The following is a 13,444-nucleotide window of genomic DNA, read 5'->3' on the forward strand; positions in this document are numbered from 1 at the left end:
ATTAGTATCAGTATGTGGGCCATGTTAAAGGTTTGAATCTGAAAACCCCAGATGAAGAGGAGCCGGCAGTAGATTACCAGAGAAATAATCAGAATTTGGATATGTTGCTGGGATGGGACCATTGTGCAATATCAGTGTGTGGGGAGTCAGGGGCTTTATTTTTAGAGAGTTATGAAACAAAGAGTTGAGTCTATCTTGGCATCTGCCAACCTTGGATGTACCTTGCTTTTTGAACTGTTATGACAGTGCTATTGGAAGCTTTGAGAAATTTTTGGTAATAGTGTGGAAATGAGCACACCAAAAATGAACAGGAAATGCGCAACAAGAGCAAAGATTTAAATGTTCTTGTTTTTTCCTGTTACGCTGTTGTAGTTATGGCTGCTTGGCTCCTTCAGCTAAAAAGAAGGAAAACAATGGCAAACTGACAGTTTCTGTTTAACAGTTGGATGCAAGTATAGGGCATATGTTTCCTAAAAGACATACACCTTGACCTTGATTCCTCCTAACCATATATGGGCAAATACTCCAGGCTGCCCACTCACTGGTGGCTCCATCCACAGTGAAGGGAGGTGCATACCTCCAGAGTCTGATTCAGATCTTGCTTCAGGGATGAGCTGGATAAAAGCTGTTAGGTTCTTTTAATTATAATTCTAAGAGAGAATCTTTTAATTATAATTCTAAGAGTAAGTTGAATGGGGATTTGGTAAGCTAACGAACTGTTGCCGCTTATGAGAACATTCGTTTCTGCTTTCCTAAGGAAGAGTTTGTGAGAATTTGCAGTGCAGGAAAACTCACTGTAGGTTTAAGCTTTCTTAAAAGTTGTCCCCATTTACTTCCAATCCAAGGAAATAAACAGGTGAAAAGTGATCGATTTGGGGTGTCTGTACAGTTTCAGGCTTGGAATAACTGTGACACTCCACACCTGGGTAACCACCCTGAATTTCCTGAAGATTATTTTCATAGAAGGTAGACCTCACTGTGTATGCAAGTCCTGTCTCCTGTAACAGCAACAACATCTCTGCACAACAGTTGCACATAGTGGCCCATGATATACAAGTAGAACTTTGTTCTACTTGCAGACACTATACTTTGACCTTTGGTAAATGTGTAAGTCATATCACATGGTGGGAGAGCTCCACTCAAGCTACTTCATGGAGCAAACATCTGACAGATGCCAGAGAGGCTAGGGACTCTTCGTCTTTGGAGATTGTGACAAATGTGGCTTGGGAAGACCTTGAGTAAACTGACCCTTGCTTTGAGTGAGAGATTGGACAAGGTGACCTCTAGAGGTTCCCTCCAACCCAAATTTTTCTATGATTTTAATAAAAACTTATTTGCTCAATAGTGCCAGTAACTTCCATACTTATTTCTGATTTTGAAACAAACCTGCATGGAAATAACTAAAGCTTTTAATTAAAATTGATTTAATGTTATTTAGTCTAAATTCCCCAGGATAAAAGTGGGCTGATTAAAAAAAGAAAAAAATAAAGCATCTGTGACTAAAAAAAGCAAAATGGAAAAATTAATTACGTTTTTGTTGTTTGATTCAAAACAAAATGTTTTGATTTAAAACTAAATGCTTTTTTCTTACTTTCATTTGAAGGAAATAAGAAGAAATTTTGCAGAATTTTAATTTCTTTTGAAAAATTATTCTCAATCAAAAAAAATTCTGTTCCTTTTTTTGAGCATCAGTCTGGGAGAGCATTTCCTGTAAATGCCTCTCTAGAGATAGGATTTCACTAACTGTTCCAATTCCCTAAACCAGAACCCTGACGTGGGCTCTGAATAAAGCAACAGATTGTTGTTAATCATTGGGGCTTGTCCCAACAAGATTCTGAACCTCTCTGATACCAGAAACAAACAAGTGGTTTTTCATGGGAAATAAATCAGGAGAGTTCTGTCTGTAGTAACAGGTCGTGTGGTAGATTTTTTATTGGTTACATCATCAGCCTGAAAAGAGAGAAGACTCTCAAGACCCTTTGCCTCTCTACTGTGTGTGCCATCCTAATGCAGCCCATTTTGGCAGCAGCTGTCAAAGCATCCTTACTGCACCATACCCGATACTACACTGGGCAATTCAGTAGATGTTATACGGGCACGGGTCCTGTCCCAAGGAGCTTGACACTAGTGTGGTTCTGTTAGCCTTTTTCATGACCTCAACACTTCATTCAGGTGGGAGCTCTCAGTGTTCAAAACGGATTCTTTCAATGCTACCCCTGTTACATGCTTCCTGCCCACATTGCAGCCAGCAGTCACTAGATGACTTTCCGTGAGTCAGCAAGTCCCCTTGCATTCCTAGGGTTATTTTTCTATTCATTCTGTGCCATGGGAACTGCTGAGCTAGTCTTATTTGTGGAAACATCAGATTATTCTTCTTTTTTTGGCCTTCAAATACTCATTACATATGTTTGAAAGCATAAAAATACTGAATTCATTCATACGTCAATAGGGACTCTGTTCAGGAGTGTAGGTAACATTTCTTAACACTTAGCACATACAGTATATCTCATAGTTGAGTCATGAGGAAGAAACTTTTGTCAGGTACCTAAAACAGGCCTTTAATCAACATAGGGTATAAGAAAGGTGTCTTTGTTAATAATAGTTGATATTACCAGTCACTGAAGTAGCTGCAGGAACTTAGCTACTGCCACAGAAGTGGATGGCCAAAGCAATTACAAATTTCAAGTTACAAGTTTTGTGTTGAGTCATTTATGCTTGATCGTACAAACCTGTCAACCTATTGCCTTGTCAGCATGTCTGTGAGTGGAGCCATATAACTGTCGCTGGGTTCCCATTTGACTGCTCAGCATGGACTGACTCTGACCTACATAAGTCAATCAAATAACCAAATAGATAGGCTTACCACCCAGCTGGGCTAGTGCCAAGTGAAGTATCTGATGTTCACTATTGGGTATGTCCTCTCTCTTGATTTGGGGGTGCTGAGCGTATGTCCATTAAACCCTGTATGAACTAAAAGCACCCAATAATTGGTGCTCTCCTTTCTGAACTGCTCCTCTGGCAGCTCTGTTCATTGTCATATTATATCCTTTTTGAAAAAGCAAAGCAGTTATACCAAACCAAACCAGAAGAAATCAGCCCTAGGGCTATTTGATAGCCTGTGACAAGGGCTCCTCTGCAGCTTTCTACCACAAGAAGACACTCTGAGCTGATTTGTTCTCCAAGGAGAGACACAGTGTAACCAGGATCCCATTACACTGTCTGTATAACACCTTGAACTGTTTGTCAATAACTTTTTTCCTTCTCCTATAAATAAGAATGTCTGAACAAAACAATAAAAATGATAATTTGGGGAAGCTTGGGACAGTAAGATCAGACAGAGTTATTGCTTTGAAGCACATCTATATGAATTATGACCTAACCTAGATAAGTTTTGTAGCAGAAAGGTGATTAGCAAGTTTATTAGCTATAGCTTTTCCAGCTGCATGTATGAATCTAGCAGAAAATATGTACAAAAGGTTTTCAAAAGATGCTCATTGTTTTCCTCCTATTGATATAATTTTCTCAGCTTCTCATGGAGCATGAGTCAGTCTTTTCTCTTTTGGAGGAAAAGGACACTGATTGGTATGCTAAGCTAGCTTACACTTGTGACTGAAGTTGGAAATCACAGTTTGTGTACAGTGCCTTAACAACTGGCCTCAGTTTATTTTGTTAACACTAAGGCTTATCCCAGTTGCATCTGCCTAAAGTAAAAATTTGTCAAGAAAGCTGCCATGTGCAGCAACACCTTTGAGTCACCCAAGACTGAGTGTGTGACTGGGGAGTACCAAATCAGAAGTGCTCAGCTTCTTGATAAGTATCTTTGAAAGTCTGCCCATGTCAATAGCTGCCCTGCATTGCACTGTGATGCTGTTATGTCCTTCAGGGTGGGCCAGGATTAAAGGTTTCTCCCTCCTCATTCTCTATGTCCCATTTTCTTTGGTTCTCTTCCTTCATTGTTTTGGGGCCACTGTAGACTGGGGGGAGCTCAGAGCTGGGCAGATGTGAGCCTTGTGTAGAAACACCTGGATTTTGAAATCTGCTTCCTTAAAGAAAGGTACTTGTTGGCCGCTGCCTTCTTAGTGACTAATGGTTCATACCGAATGCTAGCCCATGAAAGTGGATTGGTGTCATTGTTAAATCTGGACTGTGGTTGAATGGCAGAAAAATGTTACCTTGAAATCTGATTGAAGTAGATCTTAATCTGTTTTGGAGAACCTCCCCCAAAGTTGGTCAAGACACATGTGATCAGTGTACTGGGACTGGCTCATGGTGGCCGTGCACTTTTCACCTCCTGCATTCTTTCAAAGTTGTGACAAGCGAGTGTGAAATGCTACCAAATCAGATGATTGTCTCTTTCACTCACTTTGTGCTGATGCAAATGACTTCCTGAGGTGTATGGAAATGAGTTCCCATTCCTCCAAAATAAGGCCTTCATTTTTTGAAGATCTTCTGCTCCTGGAAAGAAGCATACTCACAGCCTGGGAAATGGAAATCTCTTGATTCACAGAATAGGGTCAAGAAAAGCAACGAATGCACGGCTCCTCCTCCCCATCCTGCTAGTGCTGCTCAGGACAGGGACTACCTGCAAGGGACATCTCAGGATGCGTCTGCTCAGGAATCGGCTTCTGGATTCTCTTTTCTTCATATTGCTTTTTAGCAGCACGACTGATTGATTTTGTGGACCTGACCCTTGAGAGTGATGATTTATTTCACATGAACCATTGAACTCCGTTCATCTGCAAACAACTTTGGATTGTAGCTGACCTCAAGCTGAGTCAGTAACGGAGAACGAAATGTTCTGGTTCCCCTTCTCACCCTAGGACCCTTGCATTCCACTCTTCTTTGTGTAATGTGAAGCTAGGCATAGGAGTAAGTACTTTTACAAATAATAATATTTGCACATCAAATGGCAGTAAAAACAGGCCTATATATTCCTGTGCATAGTTGGGCTTAAAGGGAAAATGATAATCTGTAGTACACAGTGGCCTTAAGGCCACTGAATGTTAAAAATATCAATATATGCGTTTAATACATGAAGCGCATTTGATAATATGTAATTTAAATGTTATATGAACATTATTTCAATATGAGAGGGATTTTAAATGGTTCCTTTCACAACAGCTTCTCATACACTCTCTTGTCTGTCCAGAAAATTTTCTTTCTGGGGGTTTTACAGTATTTGAGGGGGTCTCATTTGATCTTAAAAATGTGCTTTGTTTCTATATTAGGATCAGAGCAGGATCCAGTGGAAAATTAACCAGAGTTTTTGAGTGATCTGTCCATATGGAGGAACATTTTTGGTTAGCTGAGCCCTAAAATCTGATATAGTACTAGGTGTAGGAACATGGCAGAAAAATCCTGGATACACGGAATAGAAATCAGCATGAGAAATGGGAGAATTGTGTGTTCAGAGGTCTCTGACTTCTTCTTTGCTTCTACCCTCTAACTTGTCTCCCAGAGTAGTCTCACTAAAAACTATCATATACTTGAAAGGAAAGCAAAGGAAGCTCAGCCTACGGGAGAAGCATGACCCTTTTGCCTCCCGGTGTGCCATGCTTCCTCTCTCTGAAGGGCATCCACTCTTGACCTGAGGAGAGATGCTGAGCAGCCACCCAAAATCATTTGCTTCTGTTGGCTACTCAGCATCTGGCAACTAGGAGGGGTTGCTGGGACGCTTTTGTTAATATTACTTCCATGTGTTTCCTGACTGTTTTTCCAAAGCAGCTTAGTTGTATGTGATGAGCTCTCATTTCCTAATGCCAGTGACTGTAAGTGTATGCCAGGGGATGATTGCAAAGCCATGTTACTTTGTCCAGTCACATCATCTGTGCCTGGTCCCTGTAATTCCTTGAGAATGACTTATGCAAAATGATGACACAGGAGCATTGCATGTTTCATAATGTGTGTCAAATAATACGGGGCGGGGGGGGGAGAGGCTACCCTTCTCTTTAAACAACTCTTTGCTATTAGATAGTGAGTTTGCACAAGGCTATGGTTGGACTAGGTGTTTCTACAAAGCTGAATAAAAGTCCAATTTGTAACAAGGCTAGGTGAACTCCTGTTGTCTTTGATTTAGCAACCGTGGGTAATGCTGAAAATTACTGGATGGATAAAAAGTGACTTCATCTCCTGTATCCCTGGCACAGTGTGCAACTGACTCTGAAGTCCCTGCTGTCATATATTAACAGCTACTGTTCCCTGTGAATGAGAGATTAAAGCTAGTGGAATTATGTCTACCTGCACTCCTAGCACACCTACATTTGCTATGCAGGCATGATTTTGACTGTGTCTCAGGCGTTGAGAGACAGGTTAGTGATTTGTCTTCTGGGTTTACAAAGCACCTGCTTTGGGGAAGAGCTTATGGGCAGAACTGTAACAACATAATTCTGGCTAGAGCTGAGACATAAACAGCAAAGTCACGTGCACGCAGCCACTTTGGAGTGTGAAATGTAATTACTTTTGCCCATTTAAAATGAAGACATTTTGCCTTCTGACTTCCCCTGAACTATCTTTGCTCAAAGCCGGCAAAAATAAAAGCATAACAATACATAAGGGCTTTAGGAGAGGAGAGAGGAGAAAAAAAAGAACCAGCAAAGATAAAGTCTGTTCTCAGAGGAGTCTTGTGATAACGCTGCTGGGAGGGGTCCACTTTGGACCACAGTACTGGCTATTTATGAAGAATGAAGCGAGAAGTAGGCAAGGGATCACTGTTGCACCTGGCCTTTTTTTTTTTTTGGCTTGTCTCTTGCTCTCCCACATGTCAAATCTTTGTGTTTGGAATATGGAGTTTGCTCATCCTGGTGGGAGAGCAAGAGAGAGGGCTGGGGAGGAATTTATCATCCTTTTTAAATACTCCATTTCCTGATAATGAAGGCAGGGGCAAACACCAAATGGAACAAAGACTTTTTCATGCATGATTAAGCCACCATGACAGATTTCTTCCAGAAGCCTGAAAAATGAATGTTAAAACTAGATTTGGTTCTGAGTCAAAACCTGACAAAATTGGAGGTGAAGGGAGAGGTTTGGCAGAGGAAACTGAAGAGTGGGTCAGGTATTTATGACTCTATCAGTAACTTCTGTTTTGTACAGATAAATCAGTATCAGACACTGATAAGCTGATAATTGACCTAGTAATAGTTTTACAAGATTTGCAATTCTGCAATTCTCCCCCCAAGCCTTTTTTTTTTCCTAAGTTGAAATTTGTCAAATACTCCCTTCTTCTTCACTGGATGGATTCACTCCCCCTTGATGGACTTTAGTGTTGAAAAGCTTGCTTTGTTGGACACATTCTTTACACAGGGAAGAAAGTAACCTGGCCAAGTCTCTGAAAGCTGAATACTGGGCGAGAAATGGATCAGCTGCTGACTGCATGAACCTTGCTTGCTGTGGAAGTGCATCCTCCTCAGTGCTTTCTCCTAACTTCTCTTAGAAGTTGTCCAACTTCAAAACTGGGTTTCGTATTTCAGTGCATAAGCAAAGGCTTTGTTCTGCTGCCTATGAAATGACTTCCAAGCTGTACATGCTATTTTTCACCTCAGTTTCACAATTTATGGAGCTTAAAGGTTGGGTGGTTGTTTTTTTTTAAGCTCTCTGCTTGCATTAAAACACTTTGTTCAGCCTTGACTAGCATGGCTGTCCCTCTTGACCTTCTCACAGTCTCTGCACAGCAAACCTCGCTGCATTTGTTAGTTCCAAGTGACCACAGCTGGGATCAGGTGAAGCTGAGCTCTTTTTGCTACCACTGTTTACACTAATACAAATCAAACTTTGAAAGTGTATCTTTTTAATTTTCTTGTGGTTTCAATGCAGCCAAAAGACCTGAGTATTAAGAGCGCAAATGACCTCTTTGGGGAGGTGAATGACTTTGTAAGCAGGTATTTGGAGGTGCCTGGCTGCAAGGCAAGGGCATCTGTACCCTTTAGAGGAGCAGGAGGAAAAAGGAAGGCCTTTAGTCTCCTCTCCTGTTGTCTTTTGTCATTCTGGGTGGGTCCGCTAACTGTAATCCCAAGGAACTGTGTGTGTTATATTCTGAACTGGGAAATTAGAAATTCATACAGGCATTGATGTTCTTACTTTTGTAACAGCGGTAAGACTATGTCAGTGACAGCGGGTCCCTTGTTTAAGACAGTACTACTTTCCATGTTCTCAGTACAGCTATATATCTTGCTAACTCTGTGAGATAGTAGTGTACCAGATAGTTAGAAAGAACACTTCATGACTCAAAGATGAAGTGAAAAAAAAGAAGTGTTTTATATGTGCATACATATATATATGTATATAAAGCTAAAATATAAAATTATATAGTAATAAAAATAAATGGCAGGTTATGAAACAATAGACAAAAGAAAAATCTAGATCCAGGAAAAAGAAGGATAAAGAGCGTAAATACCTGAGCAATAAAGCAAATTTTGAAAATTAAGAGGCACATTACTAGCTGGAGATTCGGAAGAGGAAAAAAAACTTTAAATATAACTCTGTGTGCCTGTAAAGAAGTAGACGAATTCATCTGCACCCTATGGAGAATCTTACAGTCCTTTATTATCTGAGAAGGATGATGGCAAATATCTATGGCAAATCTTTTAAAACCAGTAGGGATAGTTACCTTGTACTAACCTGGTGTAGAGAAGTTGGCTGAAGAGATGACTGGTGTACTTGAAACAGGCATCAGTGTGACCAATGATTGTCGAGGTGCTTTGTCAGCAGTGTTCACTGTTCTGATTTGCATATTAGTGCTGTTTTGCATCAAATCAATGTTATAGGTCAAAATCAAGGTAAATGAAAGATCCTACAAGTGGTTGCAAGTGAGGAACCCTCATAGATTTCTATTTTATCTCTAAGCAAGATATTGTCAAGACAGTCACAAGTCTGAAACCAGTGCTTATTTTTAGCAACAGTCTAAGTTCATTACTGAGAAAATGTGAAGATAATGTAGTGATCAGCAGACTTAAATCGAGAGGATGAGGCAGCTGATGGAGTGATCATGATCATGTGGTAAGCAAGGCCATTCAGACGTTTTCAAACGAAAGCTTATAATCCGGAAACAAAGCAAGCTGGACATGGCTGCAGAACATGGGCTTCTGATCTGGAGAGGTACCTGTGCAGGCACTGCAGCTGCAACTCTCCGCAGAGAGCAGCAACTGAGGCAGTCCTATACAAAACAGCAGGACCAGGCAGACAGCTTCTCCCTTTGTGACAGTGTTGCTGGGCCATGGTATTCAACCGTAGAGACTGTTTTGCAAAAGGAAGAATGAAAAACTGGAGACACAGCAGAAGAGATGCATAAAAGTGGTTTGAAGGCTGAAGAATATGCCCCGCAGGTGAAAACAGAAGGGTGTCTAGGAGATGATTTCATTACAGTGCGTCTTCATAGGAAGGCCATGCCGGCTATAAAAAGGCACAGTCAAGGAAGGCAGCACAGTGAAGTCTTAGCAGCTGATCCTGTACAAATTTGAAGGAGGAACAACTCATTAATGAAGAACATAAACCTTCAGGACAAGCTAGGAAGTGGATTTGCTGCACTTTAAATTCTTCAGATCAAAATCTAATGTCTTTCTGTTGGCAGGTTCATTAGTAGGGGGGCAATTGGGTGAAACTTAATCACATGTGATGTACTAGAGAGAACACCAAATAACCTAGCAGTCCCTTTAGGCCTTTAACTTTGTGAATAAAGTATGTGGATTTTTTCACTATCTGGCAGCAGTAGAAGAGGAATGATCAAATCTAATAATGTATTTTTAGAAGTCTTAACTTATTATTTCATACCACCTGAGATCCTAATTTGACCAGTAACGGAAAACGGATTCTGGGGGACCTGTGCTGCTTCCGGTTTCAAGTGTCATTTCTCATAGTCTTATTTTCCATTGATTGCACTAATGGACTTGTACAGCCAGCTCTCCTGCCACATATTTTTGAAAGGATTTACAATTCATGACAACTTTTCAAATTTTAGAAAGCTGCTGTTGTTTGTTCTGTATGTTTGTATTCATTAGAGTAAAAAAATACTTTGCAAACCAGCAACCAGCTAGTACTGTATCTCATAATTTGTGGCCTCAAGTAGGAAAGCAACCAGCAGGAACAATTCTGAGGCAAATTAGGTCAACTGTGACAGAAGAATATTATTGGAGATTACTATATGGTGAGTTACTTTTTATGAATATAGTGAGCACTGCAATGATTGCTGGAATTGGTGATAATTAATAATCTCATTGCTGGAATCGTTGGTAATAAATCTTATTGACAATGTAAGAAGACAAGAAAGAAACTGAAAAGAAATTATATTTCTGCAGATAGCTGCAACAAGTGGAGACTGAGGTCTATTAAGCAGTGCCTCTTCTGGAACATGTCAGACCTGGGACTCGGCTCTGGGGTTGTTGTATGGTAAATGTACCCTGCTGTCTTACGATTGGAAAAATGCAGCAAAGGTTGCATGCTTTAAGAGTGTTTCTTGGTGCATATACTTAAAAGGACAGCTGAAGAAACAGATTAATGATCTTAAACATGGACCTGAGCCTGAAAAGTTCCTCATCTGCTTCCACTTAAGCATGTTACCATAAAATTTAACCTGTGCAAGACTTGCATGACTTGTTTTTATATATGTCTCTATATATACAGTACACCCCCTCCCCTGCAAATATAGGTATGCATGCTCCAGCCAAAGCAGAAAATTTAATAAAAATTAAGTACCTGTCAAATTGTACAAAATAAAATTCATTTTCAGCATGGCACTGGATTTATGTAGATCATTTCTTGTACGTGGAATTTACCTGCAGTGCTGTTGTGCATGTACATAAGACCTATAACCAGTAAGGTGGGGTTTCCCTGCATTGTTTGGGGGAGTGTCTGTGTGGACAGATATGAAATAGTGATCTGAAAGCTTGACAGCAGCAGTATAAAAACATGTTTTTCAAAAATGTTAGGAATGTTTCTTGGTCTGATATTCTGGTACATTCCATGCTACTGATTCAAAGAAATATAAACAAACTCCCAGCATGCAATTACTTACCTAGACAAAGTTAAATGGTTTCTAAGTTACTTATGAGCTAAGACAGTGGAATTTGTAAGGGGCTTTTTGAAGATAAACAGTAAAATAAATGTACATATGTATGTCTGTTATATCTTCTAAGGTGTGGTTCTATATACCGTAAGTGGGCATTTCACTATGATACCATATGGCAGAACTATGGCTTCTCTGTGTTCTTTTTTTCATTTCGTTTTCAATACTGACTAGAAATGTCAGGTCCTGGTTTATCTTTATTGTCTTTGGCAGCTTTTGCAGAAAATCTGCCAGATAGCATCATTTATATCCAAAACTTGTGATCCACTTTCTTATCATTCTCAAGGAATGACAAAAAGGGATGAAGAGTCGGACTCCCACTCAGTGAAGCCACTTGTGTTTCGCAGGCATGGGAAGTATGTCTATGTCAGGGGCTTAGGTGGGGTAGGGGTGCAAGGTATGTCTGCAAGCACTCCATAGCACTTCAAACAGACATACAGACAGCTTTCATCTTGTGAATTTGGTTATTAACACCACTGTGACCTTGCCAGCACATGCTGCAAAAACTGCTGTGGACTACGTAGGGTCTGAAGCCCGTTTTGCCATAATCATGTCAGTGGAATCCAAGTCTGTGATTTTAATGGGTTTCTTAGGTTTTGGTGTTTGCAGCAGTATCGGTTTGAGGTTGTGAAAGATTCACCCCCAAGACCTTCACAAATCTGTATGGTCTTTTCAAGCAGTAAGAGGAAAGCAGAATCCATATCTATGTTTAAGGTGATTTACAACTGAGTATCCTACAGTCTTTCTACTGGGTGTTAGCTACAGCATTGTGTAGATGGAGTGCTGTGCTGTCTGGAGACCAATGGTCCCCAAAGTTATTAAACGGATAACAGACACTCTCTTCTAGTAGCTTTAGGCATCTAGGTATGTTAAAGGGCATGGTCCAGAGAAAAAGGCCATTTTGTAAAGATACTCAGGCACTGGTCTCTTCAGTGTTGGGTTGCTTAATTGACTAATTCCTCTATTTTGTTTAAAAAATTACTTGTGAATCTATGGCTGAGAATTCAAAGGAATGGGGGTGCTAATGGTGGGTAGTGTTATTTCTGCTTGTTTAGCCAATAACTTTCTAACGCAGAATGCAAAAAACTGCCATAGGTGCAAGGACTGAAACCTAAATTTTCTTCTTCCCAGATGAGTCTGGAAGAATACCAATTCCAACTTCTTCCTTTGCTGTTTCTGCCTCAATGAATCGTGAATTTTTTGTCTTGTTGCAGAGCTTCTGTAGACAGTTGGAAAGGTTTTCCTCTTGGTGCCAGATGCGGGTTTGCATTCTGTTACGCACAAAAAAGGAACTAACCCTTCAAAACTGAATCAAATAATGCAGGACTGAGCAGACTTATGTCTTTAGAGACAATTCTAGATAGTTAGAAATAGATAACTCTATCTCTAAAAGCTCCAGGCTTTCTTGATTTACCCTGCATAAATTTAGTCAATAAATGGGTAAAATGGTACCCAGTGGCAGAATAATGAATTCGCTATGGATCTCCAAAGTTTCAAGTGAGTGCTGTGAAAACTAGACCATTTTCTCTCAGTTTGAGACAGGTTTTTAATGTGCTTGAGATCAGTGAAAAGTATTCGTGGGCACAAATAATGCTCCTCAGTATCTAAAACTTCATTAGTATTTGAAATATTAACCTTGAGCTCCTCTCTTATTATATAATTTCCTAAGATTTATTAAATAGTATTGCAAGCTGAAAAATCTACATATGCATTTCTGAATACACTAGCTGTGTAATTAGGTAATTGAAACTTTGTTGCACATAGCATTTAATGTAATTCCCTCATCTCATAAGATTAAATATCAAGATCTCTCTGATGGAAACAGTTATTAAAACCATCTATCTTTATGCTCACCTGAAAAAATGTTGAGAAAACACTGTTGCTTTTTTTGTTTTGATCATGTGGCAGCTTCTCAATTCTACCTCTCTACCACAAGAGCTTTTAAATTTGAATTGTTTCTGTTAATATACTCCAAGGATAATAAAACTCCTCAAGTTGTGGACTATACTAACTCTGGAGAGAACTGAGAGAGTAATTTTAAGACAACTAGTTGCTGGTTAAATCACTTGTTACCGTCTTTGCTTTTCTCAAATCAAAACTTCTTCAAGCACATTTAATTTTTAATATTTTACAGTGATGCAGAGAATATGCAGGGAAGCTTATGTTGGGACCTATACATGAAATATAGTCCAGATTTGGCTCCAAAGAGCTTTCAGCATCAATCAACAAGACAGATGAAGAAGAGGAAGAGAAAAGCAGCGTTGCTTGCCCAAATATGAAGTCAACAGGCCAGGGACAGAAAAGGGGGGAAAAGTCTTTTTATTTTCTTTGTTTCAGATTTGTATGCTGATGAATATGCTATATTTAAAATCAAGCTGGATTGCTTTGTGA

The sequence above is a fragment of the Aquila chrysaetos genome, chromosome 8 (genome assembly GCF_900496995.4).
Source record: "Aquila chrysaetos chrysaetos chromosome 8, bAquChr1.4, whole genome shotgun sequence".
NCBI lineage: Eukaryota > Metazoa > Chordata > Aves > Accipitriformes > Accipitridae > Aquila > Aquila chrysaetos.